Consider the following 17701-nt stretch of genomic DNA (forward strand, 5'->3'; position numbering starts at 1 on the left):
TTTACAGCCAATCAGGTGCAGCAAGAACTTTATCTTGTGATGTGATCCAGCATCACAAGTATTCATCAATGGACTAGGGTGATTCTTTATGTTATTGGTAGACTGTAACAATATAAGGAAATCAGAAATGTTTTGTTATTTCCACAGTTTATAAAAATCAACATTTTCAATACACTAGTGGAAAGATTACTAGAATATTCTTCACTTGATTTGGGGATGTAGACATTTTTCTAGGTTTGTTTTAATCATTGTTTGTGTTTGTCACATAAGGGTGTGTTTGACCAATCCCACATGCTTAGACAGAAAATAATCCAAGAGAAAACACAGAGTCCATTTAGAAAACTAAGCATTTTTAAATAGCATCAGGGGCTAATTACTTTCATTCTAATTACTAAATATTATTAAGAATTTAAACTGATTGAAATTGGCAGACACAATACTTCCAGTTTTAATGTGTCTATATATATATCCATTTTTGGCTGCAGGAGGGAGAACGTCTTTGGACATATAAGAATGTGTGTTTGCCCTACAGTGATAATTGTTTAATTACAGTTTTATCTTTTATTAATCTTTTTTAAACAAAGCAGTTAATAAATAAAAGTAACAAGCTTTTTACTCACTCAATAAACATTTTAAAGCAAAACCAGACATAAACACAAAATAATTATATGTTATCATTATATTTTCAGGCTGATAAAATAAGTGTTAAAGGCCAGATGATAGTTGGTGTTAAGTCACAGAACATTCTTAAGTGCACTTAAAATTTAGTATCAAAAAAGTATCAAATTCCATTAAAACAACTGTTTCCCACCAGTCCTTACTTCACACTCATCCCTCAAAGTTTGTTGTGAGAGAATTAAGGAAATGTGGCTGAATAAAAACAAAACTGCTGTACTGGGGCCTGTTTCAGAAAGGAGGTTAAGTGAAAATATTTAGAGTATTTAAACCCTGAAATGAGAGGAACTCCGGGTTTTCTGTTTCAAAACGGCAGGTTTGTTAAATTCAATAAAGCAGAGTAAGTCAAGCCTGTTTCTGAAAGAGAGGTAATTTTAACTCAGAGTCAGTTACCGTGGTAACTTACTCTGTGAACCTAACCTGGTCAGGAGCAGGTTTTGCTCTCTAAACTCAGTTTCTGTCGGTCTTCTCCCCTTTTTTTAAAGACGAAGCGGTATTTCTCGCCTTAGTCTTATGTTTCCACCCACCTATTTTAATGCTCATTTTGGAGATGCGCAAAAAATGATTGATGGAAACCTCATGATGCACATAACCTTTTAAAATATACATAAAAAACTGAGTAGAATAAACTTTTATTTGATAGAAAATATGCGCATAAACTATGATGGAAACACTTTTACTGAATAAATTACAGTATGTACAGTACATAAAAAAGGTCTTGATCATATGATGATGAAAATGTGTGTGAATGGACAAACCAGCAGGCAGAGCACACTGTAACACATCTTAAATGTTGTTTTAGTAATTCAAAAATGCCTTAACTGTTTCAGTATTAGTGTATATTATTAATTACCTCTGAGCGTCTGGAGCGTGTCAAGAGTCTCCACGTCTCATGGCTTCAAACTTTCATGCAATATTCCAGTTTTGAACATAGATTTATGTAATATATTTGGATGGAAACATAGATATTGCCTACATTTTAGTCACACACAGAACAAAGTCACGTACAAGAATTGCTTGTCCTTTTTTTAATAAATAATTACCCTAAATTCACTGACCTTAGACATGTTACAAGATTAATGGGATTATTAATCTTTCTAAAAATTATTTTTAGTAGTGCTTACCTTTTAAATGTTATATCAACCTCTACCACTTGATCAATAAAAAAAGGCAGACACACAAGTGCACTGTTAAATCTATTAAAACTGATAAACGTGTATAAAAGTTTAGAAAGAATTACGCATTACATTGCTTATTTTATCATACTTAAATATTTAAATACTTTAAATCTAAAATTATGCATTAACTTGAGCAGCTGTTTTCCCAGGCTAACTGTCTGTTTCACTGATGGTTGCTTCTTTATAAATATATATGCTCATATTTGCTATAACTTTGCATGATCACATCAAGATCAGCTGGAGAAAGAAATGGTGATCTCTTTTTTTCAGATGTTGCCATAGTCACTCGTAAAATCTGCTCTCCATTGATAATGCCTTTTTATAGTCACGGTGTGCATGCTTAACTCTGAGTTGGTCTACTCAAAGTTGATTGACCTAACTCAGATTAACTATTCTGAAACCGAAAACTCTGAATGAATCTCTCGGTAAATCAACTCAGAGTTCAAGTTTAAACTCCGAGTTGTTTGAACCTCCTTACTGAAACAGGCCCCTGCAGTTGAAGTCTAAAACCTAAAAAATGAAACCCTCAAAATAACATGAAACTCTGGAGCATACTGTGATAGGGTATATGCCGAACGTCACGTGACCAAACCGGATCCCTGGGTAGAATACTTCCGCTCATTGCCAGTTCTTATGCGCCATCGGTTTGTTATTGAAAGTAGTTAATTGTAAGTAGCGTTTATAAGTCATATAATTGGGTATATGTGCAACTTTCGCGTTCTAGTCAACCTGGGTAGAACACTTTTTCACTCTCCGCTAATATGGCGTTGTTTTATACAAGAAGCCTTCAGGAACTACCAAAGTTAAGTATAATAGATATCCACCGGATATGCTCATTGTCATCAAAATGTCCGGCCTCCAAATTGGACAAAGGATTTAAATTGTATGCTTCATCATACATAATGGATTATGAAGGTATGTGATCTAGCGGAATGTAAACGCTGTACAATGTCACTAACTAGCTAACGCTATAACGTTACTTAGTCAGCCGTATGGATGTTTGGATCTACATATTCACATTAACACTTTGTGAATTTTTGCACCAGTATCAAATAAAGACAGGTTGACTGGTGATGTCAGCATTAGGGCAGCCTGTCACAGGTCTATGAAGAAGTCCGAGACACCACACAGCCTGAGAGTAATGTTAGGGATGGTGTGGGAGTTCTGTTTGTTCAAGTTCAGAAACATTTTTTTGTTTGTTTGTTTTTAAGCCGTTCTGGCTTAAAATAAGAATCTGTGATCAAGACTAAGTCTTTTAGTTGTCCTGAGAGACTTGGAAAATGTATCTACAGTTAAAGTTACCTTACAGAAATTAACCATGGGTTTATTTTAATAAAAGTATTGTAACCATAAATAGATACACACACACACAAACACACACACACACAGATATATATATATATATATATATATATATATATATATATATATATATATATATATATATATATATATATATATATATATATATATATATAGTGTGTATTTGTGTGTGTGTGTGTGTATGTAGTGGCATAATTAGGATCCATACTTACAGTAAGCCATTATACTTTTATGTATTGTAAAACTATGGTTGATTCACGTAAGGTATGTTATAAGTTCACTGTTGTTATCTACTTGTTAAAAGTTTAATATAGTGAGGTCACTGAGGTATAGCTGACTCTGATTGTAGTCCTTAGTGTCATTATTTCATATTAAGTGTAAAGGGGTATCCCAAAATAAAAATCTATAATATTACACACAGTAGTAACCAATTATGTTGTTTTTTTATATTAAAATAATTGTCAATCATACCTCAGCAACCTAGCTATATAGACACTTCAGCCAATGTTTTTATGTCTCTTTTTCATATACTTTTGTACAGATTGTTCTTCGGGATTCAAACCCTGCCATCTTGACTTCACAACGTTGCTCATGTGTAGCTGGGACTGCTCTATGCAACCACATAGTGGCTTTGCTGTTTCAAACAGCACATTATTCCGGGTTGAATATGCAAGTTGTGCCCCCTGTCCACTCCTGCACTGAGACAGAGCAAAGGTGGCACAAGCCCAGAACAGCTGTGAGTGCAACGACAAAACACTCTTGTCACTAGTAATATTAATATTTGTTAGATCTTTGAAGTATTTCGTAGTTTTGTCAATGCCACAGTTCTACTTATAAAGTTCAGGAACCTTAGAAGGGTGTAAATGTATTGTTAAATGCTTATTTTGACTTAGACAGTCATAAATAATTTGGCTTTTTATCTGTGTATTTTTAAGGTAATTTAATTATTTAAATTTTATTGTCTCTTATATATTAGATTTTGTGTTTTTTTTCTCTTATCAGGGAGTAAAACCGGGGCCAATAAATAGTGTAGTCATCACCCGACCAAGACTCACCAGACTGCAAGGAGGAATCAGGTAAGTTAATTAAGCTAATTAAAAGGTTATTTCACCTAGTAATTAAATTTTGTTATTAATTATGCAATGATGATCAAAATAAACAAACATCAAGGTAAGAGATCATACATATTATAAAATATTATGAATGTTTTTGATTTTAGTTTTTTTTTTTTCTAATTTTGAACTAAAATATACTTTGGTATCTGTGATGTTTTGTGAAATTAGTAGTTGCTTTCTTTACTATTATCTGTCCTGATGGTTATTTTTTCCATGAATAAATAGGACGAGGAACAACAACAAACTGTGTCTTTGTATTTATTTAAAATTTATTGTTACTATTGGCCTTGTGGACCACATGGGTATCAGGGACTCTTTACTGTGTGTAGATATTCATGCCAGTAAACCACCACCAAAGACAAATTTTGACCCAGGAAGAACACTGCTGTGGCATGTTTACTTATTGCTGTGTGACTGCTGCTGCCTTTAATGTTTTAACTATGGCCCCGTTTACACTAGTGCGTTTTAGTTTTAAAACGGCGTTTTAGAATGAAAACGATCCGCGTCCACACTCGCGTTTCACCCAGCGTTTCTGAACTGCTCTCCGTCCACACCAAAACGCTGAAAACGCACATCACGTGACCACACACACACTCTCAGGCAAGCGCTGTAGCCAATCTACCCAGATGAGAGCTGTGCTAGTCGGACTTCTCATCAAGCATCTCCCGCTGGATCTAACCTCACTATATTTATTAAACGGAATATTTCTTTCATCTTGTTGTCTTTATTTAACGACATATTCATTGGACATTGGAATCTATTACTTGTTCTCAGGTAACGTGTTTTGGCTAAGCGCAAAGATAAGTTAATGATTAATGTAAGCACGTACATTCTGTATATTGACTGATCGCTTGCCTTTATTTCCTATAATGTATAAACTTATTGTATGTTATACTTTTATAATGGCCATTATCGATTAAAACTGATATTCAGCAAAGAGAGGGTGTGTTTCGTATTTTCACTGAAATTGAAAGGAGGCAGTTGTTATCGGCTCCGTTTTGTTATAAATATGCACACAGTGAAGATGACGCTCATATTTGCAGCACGGCGCCTCAACATTTTTGCTGTCTGTTTAGTTGTTAATATTAAAATGAAAATAGGCAGTTCCTTATATCATGTTTACATTTTATTGTTGAGAAAGTAAAACAACGTAGCCAGGGTGATGTGAATGAAGTTATAAAGTACACTGTTCCCTTTGAAGATTTACCCGTGTCCTCGGTATAGTCTGTTTTCCATATCAAACTGAGAAGAAGAGACTGCAGCCATGATCAAACTTGCGAAGTTTTAACTTACACGGAGAAGATGCAGGACTGAACTGTGCGTGTTAGGCTACTTAATATTCAGGAAAAGCCCTAATCAGAGAGGCGAATGTCTGCAGCCCCGCCTCCGTTTTCAAATGTCTCCGTTTTCCATCATCCACACTGAGACGGAGCAGCTGCGTTTCAGAATGAAAACGGCCTCTCCAGCGTTTTCGAAACGCTCCGTTTTCGGCGCTCGAGAACTCCGGCGTAGTGTGGACGGATGGCGTAACCGTAGCAAAACTTATGCGTTTTCAAACTAAAACGCATTAGTGTAAACGGGGCCTATGACTGTGTTTTACAGAAGTAAACTCTACAGGGGGTTGGTTGGGGACCCCCTTGACATGTCTTTGTTGCAGATGGAAGATACTTTCAAAGACTTTGCAATTAAAGACAAACCATTAATTGCAACTATGTGTATGTGTAAAGGGAAGACTGTAGTAGAGTAAGCATTTGGGTTGGTACAAAAGGGGAGTGTACTATCTTACCAGCAATGGCAACAAAATTAATCAGCATTCATCTAAATTGTCCACAGTATCCACAACTGCCTCTTGGGCAGCACAGGCTTGATCCTACAGAATGTGTCCATGTATGCACTGAGGAAGAGCATTTTCACCTCAAGAGCCTGATGGTCACATTGGACATGGCCAATAAAATTGAGGCTGCCACAAGAGATCAAGCAGCACAACAATTGGCACAACGATTGGCACAAGCTGCGCAAGGCAAGAATCACCTCTTCTCGTTTCAGAGAAGTTTGTTTTGTTAGGGGAGTGAGTTCGGCAGATTCTCTTGCAGAACAAATCCTCAGGGGAACAAAACAGACCGCTGAAATGAAAAGAGGTGCAGACATGGAGTTTGAGGCTGCAGTAGAGTACTCGAAGTTAAAAAATGTCAACTATAGACCATGCGGCCTTATTATCCACCCCGACACACCATAGCTTGGTACATCGCCAGATGGCTTAATTCATGATCCATCCACACAGCCTGCATTTGGTCTGGTCGAAATCAAGTGCCCAAATGTGAAGAGCTATGTGGACTGTAAGTTTCTCTAAATGCGACACGGCACTTCAGCACTTCGTGAAACTCACAGTTATTTCTGGCAGATCCAAGGTCAACTGTTGATCACTGGCCTGCAGTGGTGTGATTTTGTGATTTGTGCCCAGGATGACATGATGATGCAGCGAATATTTGTTGACCCAAAGATAACGGCAACCATCCGAGAGAGGGTGGACCTTTTTTACTTTAATGTATATATGCCGAAGTATCTGTCCGTCTGAGCATTCTCACTTTTCAAAGGTGAAGTCAACTAGCCATACAAGTTGACTTACTTTTTAAAAGTAAATATTAATTAATCACTTCATACAGTTTTATATTTTTAAATACGTTTTAATAGATTTAAGAGTTATCAATTGTTTCATTCAATGATTTAGATATTGTATGTTTATCAAAAGGATAAAAATTATTTGTTGTAAATAAATAAATGAACAAAGATAAATGTTTTTAACAGATTTATTTTAATGACAATTTACTCATTGTGGGTTTGTTATTTTCATTCATTCTGAATAACACAAAAATAATATTTGACAGTAAAAATGTGTGGGGAAAAAATGAATCATCCAAAATATTTTTTTGACATAATATGGGTACACTGTATACTTATTATGACTACATAAATACACATTCATATTTGAGAAAATGTTTATTAATATTTAGATATAAAAATATTTATATGATGCAAATATTATAAATTAAAATCTCAATGTAACAAATTTGTATAGTTTTTTTTTTACATGTATGTGTGAGCATCACATATACATAATAAATTTACATTGTCAAAACAAACTTCTATTTTGGATGAGTTTTTTTTAGTGCTGGGCAAAGATTAATCGCAAGCAATACAAAAAAACTTGTATGCCTACAGGTTAACACCCAACCTAGTTTGTCCATGCCTTGACCAGTGCTTCATTCTGGTAATTGGCCAGAAGGCAGGCTGCAGCTAAAAGCTGGTTGATACTGCCAGCTATGGCTAGAGGGATAACCGTGTCAAACAGTTTGTTCTCTTTGACACGCCTAATTGCCCTCTCAATGTGTATCCTTAGCCTTGCTATGTCCTGAGTGACCAGCACTTCATTGTGAGAGGGCTGTGATTTCTTAGTCAGAAAAGGTGGCCTGTAAATCTTGCAAGGCACCAGGTCATCGATTCTGAACCCCTTATCGACCATTACAGTCATGTCTTTATCTAAAAGAGGTATGATGCCAGATTGCCTGAACAACTCTTTGTCACTGATTGAACCAGAGTACAGTGAGGAAACAAAAGTAACAGCACCATGTGGCGACATGCCAATCATTCCTTTCAGTGTAGTGTGTGATTTGTACTGTGAAAACATCTCACTTTGTAGGAGTAAAGATGAAGGTGTCTGACATCTCAGTTCTGTACAATCAACGACAACTTGCGTGTCAGAGTACTTGCCAAACACACTTGGCATTGTGGCTCTTATGTCCTCAGAAGACATCCAAATTCCTACAGCACCTAGTAGAGTATATAAAAAATTGATCCAAGTCTCTATGATCCTGCTGACTGTTGACTGATGGAGGTTGAAACGATACCCAAGATCCTTCTCTTTTAGACCCAGTGACAGGTAAACCAGAACAGGAAGAATTCGTCAATAAGTGGAAGACATCGGCTCTGAAAAAGAGGAAGGCAGACAAGTAACATTAATGATGATCATTGCTTTTAAGTATATCAAAACTGACATTATGGCCACACTTTAAAATAATGGATATGCAGTTAATGTCAATGAACTTTCTAACATGAACAACTTTTTTCAATATCTAACATAAACGTAATGGTAAATACTGTAATAAACATTAACTACATGTCCTGTATTATAAAGTGTTACAATATTATTGCGGTCCAGGGTGCTGATTAATGAGCAATCTACTTTTAAAAAGTACTATAAAATGGAAAAAGATTAAGTTTTAAACTGTACACTGCAGCTTCTTTAGGACTTGTTGCTTTTCAATTTAAACTATAAAATAAATAGCTTACAATAAACTAAAAGAAATAATATAGTGGTAGCTATGCCTACCCTTCGACAAGGTGGTTCATCTGCCTTGTCAGGAGCTACAGTTGTGCAGAAAGTGGATTTTCTGTGTACGATCACGCACAATTCATCCGGTTGCAGGTTCAATCATTCTTTAAAATGCAAGTAGATGATTGTAACTGGCAAATCTAAAATTAAGAAAAAAATGTAAGAACTAAAAAGCATAACTGACTGTTCATGAGCCTTTACACGTGCCTGAATACACTGTACCATTGTCTTTATTAAAGGAATAGTTCACCCAAAACTATTCAAATTGTTATTTTCCCAGTTTTTTTTTGTTTAACTCAAAAGAAAATATTTTGAAGAAATCTGAAAGCCTGTTACCATAGACTTCCAGTAAGAACGTTCGAGGTTACTGAAGTAACCCTTCGTTCCCCGAGGAGGGGAACGGAAGTGCCATAGAGTGGATTGATTGAAATCCACGAATGGGAGGATTCGGATCAGAAGCCGCTTGTCTGGAGAGTATTGAACGGGCCAATGAATGAAATGAATTGGCAGCGTAAGCTTGCGCAGGTGTGCTGCATCGCCAATTATCCCAGCATATAAGCACACCTGAAGCGAGCAAACGCCATCCTTTTAAGCTGAAGAGACTTTCAAACAGCTAAGGGACAGTCATTATGGCGACGGAGTATGGCACTTCCGTTCCCCTCCTCGGGGAACGAAGGGTTACTTCTGTAACCTCAAACGTTCCCCTTCGGTTGGGGAACTTCAGTGCCATAGAGTGGATTGATTGAAATCCACGAATGGGAGAACTATGGAAAGCGCCACAATGACTGCACCTTACCAACGCCCCCGATGAGGGGATGGTCAAGCAAGCGTGACACACCCACATCATGGGAGGCGCGGTCCTCCAATGTGTCCCTGGCCCTAATTTAGCCTACTTCAACAGAAGTCTTACGGATTTAGATATATTTTTTGGGAAGTCGTGAGCATCTAGATAATTCTAGGAAAATACGACAGTACGTTGGGAAGATTGCAATCCCGACGCTGTGGAGGCCATCTGTTACCCAAGGGGGGATAGATGGCAGAATTTACATATGGACTAGCCCTAAAAAGGGGGAGTACGCATAGCAAAAGAGTGGTTAGCAGAGAGGGAAGACACGGGTCCGCCCAGGGGGGGACTTAACCATGGCAGAAAAAGCATATGGGATCGCCTAGTGGGGAGCACGAATAGCAGGCACCTATACCCAAAACGCGGGCTGACCAGCGGGCAGACCTACAACGTAGTGGGCCAGCAAGTGACTCCTCCACTGAGTCAGTGCTGGGGGCCACGGAGGAATCTGCAGGGCTCACCTGACGGGGAACTTTACTGACAGATAAAAAGGCGCACGTATCTCCGTGTTAGGGAAAATGGCGCCGCAAGCGTGTCTCATCACCCTACCGAGTTGTTTCCTCAATCACCAAAGGGTTACCTAATACCCTTGAGGAAACCGGCTCCACTCGCAGATTGTGAAACCTTGCAAATGTGTTGGGTGTCGCCCAGCCCGCAGCTCTACAGATGTCTGTTAGAGAGGCGCCGCGTGCACGCGCCCAAGAGGATGCAATGCTCCGAGTGGAGTGTGCACGCACTCCCGGGGGACACGGCTGACCTCGACTCAAATAAGCGAGTGAAATGGCATCCACAATCCAGTGGGATAATCTTTGTTTAGATACGGCACTTCCCTGCTGCCGACCGCCATAACAGACAAAGAGCTGCTCAGATGATCTAAAATTCTGAGTACGGTCCACATAAATGTGCAGAGCGCGAACTGGACAAAGTAAAGAAAGGGCTGGGTCTGCCTCCTCCGGGGGCAGCGCTTGCAGGTTCACTACCTGATCTCTAAAGGGGGTGGTAGGAACCTTGGGTACTTAACCCGGGCGGGGTCTCAGGATGACGTGAAAGTAATCCGGCCCGAATTCCAGGCATGAGTCACTGACCGAAAATGCCTCCAGGTCCCCGACCCTCTTGATGGAGGCCAACGCAACCAGCAGAGCTGTCTTCAGGAACAGAAATCTTAGAGATACTGATTCGAGTGGCTCAAAGGGATCGGCTCGCAAACTCGTGAGAACGAGGGCGAGATCCCAAGAGGGCATGAGAGGGGGGCGAGATGGATTAATTCGCCTAGCACCCCTAAGGAACCGGATGATGAGGTTATGCTTTCCCACGGTACTGCCAGCTACCACCTTATGATAAGCGGAGATGGCGGCCACGTAAACCTTGAGAGTGGAGGGCGACAGCCTGCTGTCCAACTTCTCATGAAGGAAAGAGAGCACAACACTAATCTGGCAGTTTCGGGGGTCTTCTCTGCGAGAGACGCACCATTCAGTGAATAGACTCCATTTCAGGATGTAGGCGCGCCTCATGGAGGGGGCTCTAGCCTGAGTGATGGTATTAACCACCGCAGTCGGTTCCACAGGCTCGTCCTCCCTGACCTTGCACAGTAACTGCGCGAGCAGGCTCACGGGGGGGAAACGCATACTTGCGCATGCCCCGAGGCCAGCTGTGGGCCAGTGCATCCGTGCTGAGAGAGCCCTCGGTCAGGGAAAAAACCAACTGGCAATGAGCGTTCTCTGGGGAAGCAAACAGCCTCTCCAAATCGCGCCCATATCAGCTGAACAGACTCGGGGTGGAGTCTCCATTCTCCAGGGCGTAACAGCTGTCGTAAGAGCGCATCGGCTGCACGATTGAGCGTGCCTGGAACGTGAAAGGCGCGCAGCGATTTCAGCCGCGGATAACTCCAGAGGAGCAGACGGTGGGCGAGCTGAAACATGCGGCGAGAGCGCATACCCCCCATACGGTTGATATACGCCGCCGCAGTACTGTCCGTCCTGACCAGCACGTGTTGCCGCTCCAGCACCGGTAAAAAGCGGTGGAGAGCGAGGAACACTGCCAACAGCTCTAGGCGATTGATATGCCAATGCAACTGGGCACTCTTCCACAGGCCCGCAGCCGAATGCCTGCGACACACGGCCCCCCAACCCGTGTGGGAAGCATCTGTTGAAACAACAACATGGCTGGACGCCTGTCCTAGAGGCACACCGGCCTGTAGGAACGAGGGGTCGTTCCAAGGGCTGAGGGCGCGGCGACACAGCGCAGTAACAGAGACCCGGTGTGTGCCCGCATGCCATGCCCGTCTTGGGACCCAATCGTGAAGCCAGTGCTGAAGTGGTCTCATATGGAGCAATCCGAGCGGCGTGACGGCGGCTGCGGATGCCATATGGCCTATGAGCCTCTGAAAGAACTTCAGTGGGACCACTAGTTTGCTGTCGAGCTCCCTCAGACAGTTCATCAACAGGCGAGCGCGTTCCTCGGAGAGGTGCGCTACCATGGTGATCGAGTCCAGCTCCATCCCGAGAAAAGAGATCCTCTGCACGGGGGCGAGTTTGCTCTTTTCTCGGTTGACCTAAAGCCCCAGTAGGCGGAGATGCCGAAGCACCTTGTCCCTGTGCACAATCAATTGCTCCCGCGAGTGGGCTAAAATAAGCCAGTCGTCGAGATAATTGAGTATGCGGATGCCCGCGAGCCGAAGGGGCGCTAAGGCACCCTTCGCGAGTTTGGTGAAGACCCGCGGAGACAGAGAGAGCCTGAAGGGCAGGACCTTGTACTGCCACGCTCGACCCTCGAACGCAAACCGCAGAAATTGGCGGTGGCGTGGAAGAATGGAGACATGGAAATACGCGTCCTTCAGGTCTATGGCTGCAAACCAATCCCGAGGACGAACGCATTAGAGAATGCGCCTCTGCGTGAGCATTCTGAACAGCAGCTTGTGCAGACAGCAGTTCAAAACGCGCAGATCTAGGATTGGTCGTGACCCACCGCTCTTTTTGGGTACGATGAAGTATGGGCTGTAAAACCCACTCTCCATCTCGGCTGGAGGAACTGGCTCGATTGCACCCTTCGCCAGGAGGGCAGCAATCTCCTCTCGCAAGACAGGGGCGGACAGGGGGTTGACCCTGGAGAAATACACGCCCGTGAACTTGGGGGGCCATTTCGCGAACTGAATCGCGTAACCGAGTCTAATTGTGCGTATGTTCCACCACGAGGGGCTGGCCCGCGCTAACCATGCAGGCAGAGCCCTCGCTAATGGAGTCATCGCTACAATCGCTGACGTACCAGCGGTGAGGCAGCGCAGAGTGGGTGTGCTGATCCGGGAAGCACGAGGGTCCCGCGGAAGAGCTGGAGGAGAGCGATTCGCTCTGGCTCTGCACCCTGACTCCGGAGAGGGGGCTGGAGGGCTGAGGGAAGGGAGACCGTCCCCCCAGCGCTCGTGAGCCACTGGCGAAGCACGTAGAATCTGCGAGCCGGAAGGCAGCGCGTCCCGGACTGGCAGAATTCGTGCTGTCACATCCAGGGAAGGGGAAAAGTGCTCTTTGATTGATGTTTTGGTGGCACTGAAAAGTACCGTTGTAATCGGGGCCCTGCCCTCCAGCGGGGAAAGAGCAAGTTTCCTCTTCTCTTTCCACGACTGTGTTGCTCTTTTAGGAAAGTTGCAACAATACGCACCGTTCTGGAGGACCGGACCCAAAGAACCGCAGGCAAGGGAGAAACCCAGCTCGACCGTCTGCCGCCGCGAAAACCCACTCTGGACCGGGAGACACTCGTTCGCTCTGAAGTGCTGAATAGCAAGAGGAACCCTCATCGACTCACTCAGAAAGGATCTGAAGCGAAAAGGATGGCGTTTGCTCACTTCAGGTGTGCTTATATGCTGGGATAATTGGCGATGCAGCACACCTGCGCAAGCTTACGCTGCCAATTCATTTCATTCATTGGCCCGTTCAATACTCTCCAGACAAGCGGCTTCTGATCCGAATCCTCCCATTCGTGGATTTCAATTAATCCACTCTATGGCACTGAAGTTCCCCAACCGAAGGGGAACAAATACTATGGAAGTCGATGGTTACAGGTTTTCAGCTTTTTTATTTTTTATAATATATTTTGTTAGAAACAGAATAAGAACAAACACAAACAGGTTTAAAACAAGTGAAGGGTGTTTAATAACACAATTTTCAGTAATGGGTGAGCTAGCCTGCATTATGATGTTGTAACCTTAAGATTCATAATGCTTTTATTCAAATTCCTAAATATGGCCATGTGCACATAGGGTTTCTTTTGTTATTGTATTGTACTTATTGGACAGGCAGTAAAAGATATGATTACTTAATGAATAAATGTGAACTGTCTGGGTCTGCAAAAACGTCATTACCGCAAGGATATAATAAACAACAAGGATGCATACCTAGTATAGAATCTGATGTCATGGTCTGATGATAAAAACCTCTTTAACCCAAATGACTGATTCACTGCAACCTCTTCCAGCCTCTTTCGTAGTTCTTCGATCGTCTGCTGTTGTGCCAAAATCTTTTCACAAGCCAAATCCAAAGCTGATGGTTCAGGTTTGGTATCATAGTCGTGACACTAGGCTTTCCTCCTCCGTTTCTTCAACAACCGGCCGTGGTGTTCTCTCCCATACGCTTGGCCTGGCTACCGGTAGAGTGTAGTCGTTCCAGGCAAACAGAACAGGCACAGCTCCCTTCTTTAAGTGTCGTCGACCGCCTTGACAGACATCAGCGGGGACAAAATGTCTACTACAGACTGCTGTGTTCCTACTTATAAATAAATTGTCACGTCTGACATTGTGAATCCACATTTTTCTTAAAGGTTCTGCTTTTGGAAACCTGTGGAAACTTACGGTGGAATTGAACTCCCCGGACATCGCGCATTGAGGTACACAACAGAAATCACTGTTGGGATTGCTCCTTCTCTGGTATTTTAGCGCCTTTGATAAAGGCATCTTGCTTGAATATTTAAAATAAATTTAAAATATAAAATTATATAACGTATAAACACGACTTACTACTTACTACTTTCAATAACAAACTGATAGCGCATATGAAATGCGATAAGCGGAAGTATTCTACCCAGGGATCCGGTTTGGTCACCTGACGTTCGGCATATACCCTATTGTCACACTCTCAGCTCGTTCCTGTTGCTCCAATCACCGCTCTCCTTCACCATCCACCTTTTACCACACCCGTGAACAATCACCAGAATACTAATTACTGTAGTCGCACCTGCAATCATCACACACTACATAAAATCACTTCCTTCACTCATTCACTTGCTTGAATCTAAGTTTGATGGTTCACCTCATCTACTCTCCCTCTTTCTCTCGTTTTCTTCTGTGGATGTCCCTCTTTGCCTATAGATGCACATACAGCTGTTTAAGGTAAGTGACTAAGCTTAACTGGTGTTTGACTGATGTTTGCCATCAGATCTGATGCTTACCATAACTGTGTGTGAGATCGCTCTCCCTCTGATTCACCACATACCTGCTTCATCTCTCTGCATCTGCTGCATAGTTCTAATAAATACCCATAAATAAATAACCATCCTTGTCTTCCTTGTATGACTGTGACAGCATACCAGACTGAAGAAAAACTATAGACAGCTTATGGAGACTAGTGCCATGCTAACCAGAAGCTGTCCACATTCATTCGCTGGAATGGTACATTCCATGTGAGAAACGCTACCTTCCGCTCCCATGAGCGCCACTACTATTCCTGTGGTCATCACGAGAATGCCACCATGCTTGCCCCATGAGCTACTCAGACGATCTGAGTACCTGCAATGTTTTTCTCCTACAATGGTCTTTATATTGAGGCTAATGCAGCACCACTATCCCCATAGATGTGCTGGTGGATTCTGGAGCAGCTTGTAACTTTACTTCTTCTCACTTTATTACCAAGCATCATATCTCCTCTGTACGTAACTAAATTCTATATAAAATAACTACCATACAGGAATCACCATTAGGCAATGGCAAGATATCCCGACGTACCAAGGAAGTGATCATCCAGTCTCCTCATCGTCATCAAGAAAAATCAATTCTACTCATTCTTCTTCATGCACTATGGCTTAGCTAACAGTCCCTCCATCTTCCAAAACTTTATGAATAAAAACTTTAGAGACTTCTTCCACCGCTTTACTATAGTGTATATTGATGACATCCTAATCTATTCCCATAACATTACAGAACACCAGTCTCGTGTCCAGAAGGTCCTTCAGCGTCTCAGAGAAAATCAACTCTTCCTTTTAAGCAGAAAAATGTGAGTTTCACAAAACCTCAATCTCCTTCCCCGGATACATGATCACCGGTTGGGGGGATGGGGTGGGGGGGTTTGTCAGTATAAGGAAAGGCAGGCCCGGCCCTAACCAATTTGGCACCCTAGACAAGATTTCAGGTGGCACCCCGTCACATCGCAGTAAATTCAACTGCTAGTGTATAGTCATAAATAGCTTTTTGATTGACTACTTCAAGCTGGGAAAACGTCAGATAAATATGCCAATGCAATTAACGTCATTGCTGAATAGATCTAATATTTACACATTTGCTTGAGGAAGGAATGATGGGGGTAGTTTCATTACTATTACTATTTTCCATAACATCCATGCCCTTCCAAAATATTAGCTGACATTAAAACTAACAGATAGCAATAAGGCTATTTATTGATTAGCAATCTGTCAATGTTGGGATGTAAAAAATATGGGACAACAAGTAGCTTAAAATGATAGAATACATAGCAAACATTAAAAAATATTGACAATAAAATAAAAGGTTTAGCCTATTAAATTTATTGCCCTATACTGAAATTAAATAAAGCTATAAAATCTATTTCCCTTTTAATTGTATTTGAATATTAATTAAAGTTACTGTAGTTATTTAGTGAAGAGCAGGAAATGAATCTCTCATTGCGTTTGTTTGATAACAGAGGTGTTAATGTAAGAAAGCACAGATCTATAATTAAAGCATCCGATTAATTTAGTAAGTGTTTGTGCTCATTTAAGAGAAAATTAGTTGTGTTAAAATAAAACATGCAGAACGGAGCAAAAAAAAAAAAAAAAAAAACTAAAAAAAGATGGATTTTTTTCGACGGTCCCTTACTGAGAGCTTCTCTCAGAGCGAACTCTCCCGGCTAAACGCATATTGTGAGGGCAGTGGTCGTAATGTCGAGCAAAAAAAAAGAAAAAGACATAACCAGCTTTGTCTTTTTGTTGGAAACACACTTTAGATGTTTTTATGGTAAGAAGTTTTTGAGTTATTGCCGTCTATAACTGAATGTGTCAGTAATATCAAAAACAAAACAAACTTAGCCGCACTCATTTCTGGCAACCTCCTGGATGTACAGTACCTTTAGCATTTGCCTATACTGCTTATGCCATGGGCCGGCCCTGAAGAAAGGTAAAGTGGACACCGTTTCTCAATGGGAGACTATAAAGGAACTGCAACGGTTCCTGGAATTCGCCAACTTTTCAGACGCTTTATCAAGAACTACAGCATCCTCTCAGCTCCTTTAACCTACCTTCTCAAAGGCGGACAGCATACGCTTACCTGAACCCCTGATGCGTGTCAAGCCTTTAAACAACTCAAGGTCCTGTTTACTACAGCACCTATCCTCCAACATCCGGATCCTACACTGCCCTTCACAGTGAAAGTTGATGCAGCTGATGCCAGAGTAGGCCCCGTACTCTTCCAGTGGTCTGGTGAACCCAGCGTCCTCCATTTGTGTGCCTACCATTCATGGAAATTGACACCAGGACAACAGAATTATAGCATTGGCAACCGCAAACTACGGGCGATCAAACTTGCCCTTGAGGAGTGGGGACACTGGCTTGAAGGAGCCCAATTACCGTTCACGGTCATAACCGACCATAAGCTCAAGCTCACTGGTCCTTTTTCTTCGCCCGGTTTGACTTCAACATCACCTATCAGCCAGGTCACAAGAACATAAAAGCCAATGCCCTCTCCCGTATATATTCACCTGAACCCCCTATTGATACTCCTGAAGCTGTATTACCTCCTTCTGTCTTCCTGGCACCCATTTTGTGACAACTGGATGAGAAAATCCACGCCCCCACTGTGAAGAACTAGCACCCCCTGAACTCCCCCAAGGCCTCATGTACTAGCCTACCAGGTACCGTTTCTAACTCCTGAATAGTGCATTACACATTCCCCGCCAACCCTGGACCC

General features: G+C 41.9%; 1 protein-coding gene and 2 pseudogenes across 2 annotated transcripts in view; 1 reads left to right on the forward strand and 2 right to left on the reverse strand.

Annotated features, from left to right (window-relative positions):
• The window catches only part of LOC147841358 (uncharacterized), a 206412-nt gene that overhangs the window by 141433 nt on the left and 47278 nt on the right, over positions 1 to 17701 (reverse strand). The window contains exon 2 of the mRNA XM_087276064.1: positions 9038 to 9472. The gene's annotated coding sequence lies outside the window, so the exon portion shown is untranslated. The remainder of the gene's footprint in view (positions 1 to 9037; positions 9473 to 17701) is intronic.
• Positions 2763 to 6641, forward strand: LOC147834437 (uncharacterized; annotated as a pseudogene). Its single transcript, XR_015503634.1, has 5 exons — positions 2763 to 2768; positions 2940 to 3019; positions 3669 to 3912; positions 4179 to 4252; positions 5894 to 6641. The product of XR_015503634.1 is annotated as an uncharacterized LOC147834437, transcript variant X1 (transcript).
• Positions 7414 to 14464, reverse strand: LOC147834438 (uncharacterized; annotated as a pseudogene).

The sequence above is a fragment of the Danio rerio genome, chromosome 12, assembly GCF_052040795.2.
Source record: "Danio rerio strain M-AB ecotype USA chromosome 12, GRCz13ab, whole genome shotgun sequence".
Taxonomy (NCBI): domain Eukaryota; kingdom Metazoa; phylum Chordata; class Actinopteri; order Cypriniformes; family Danionidae; genus Danio; species Danio rerio.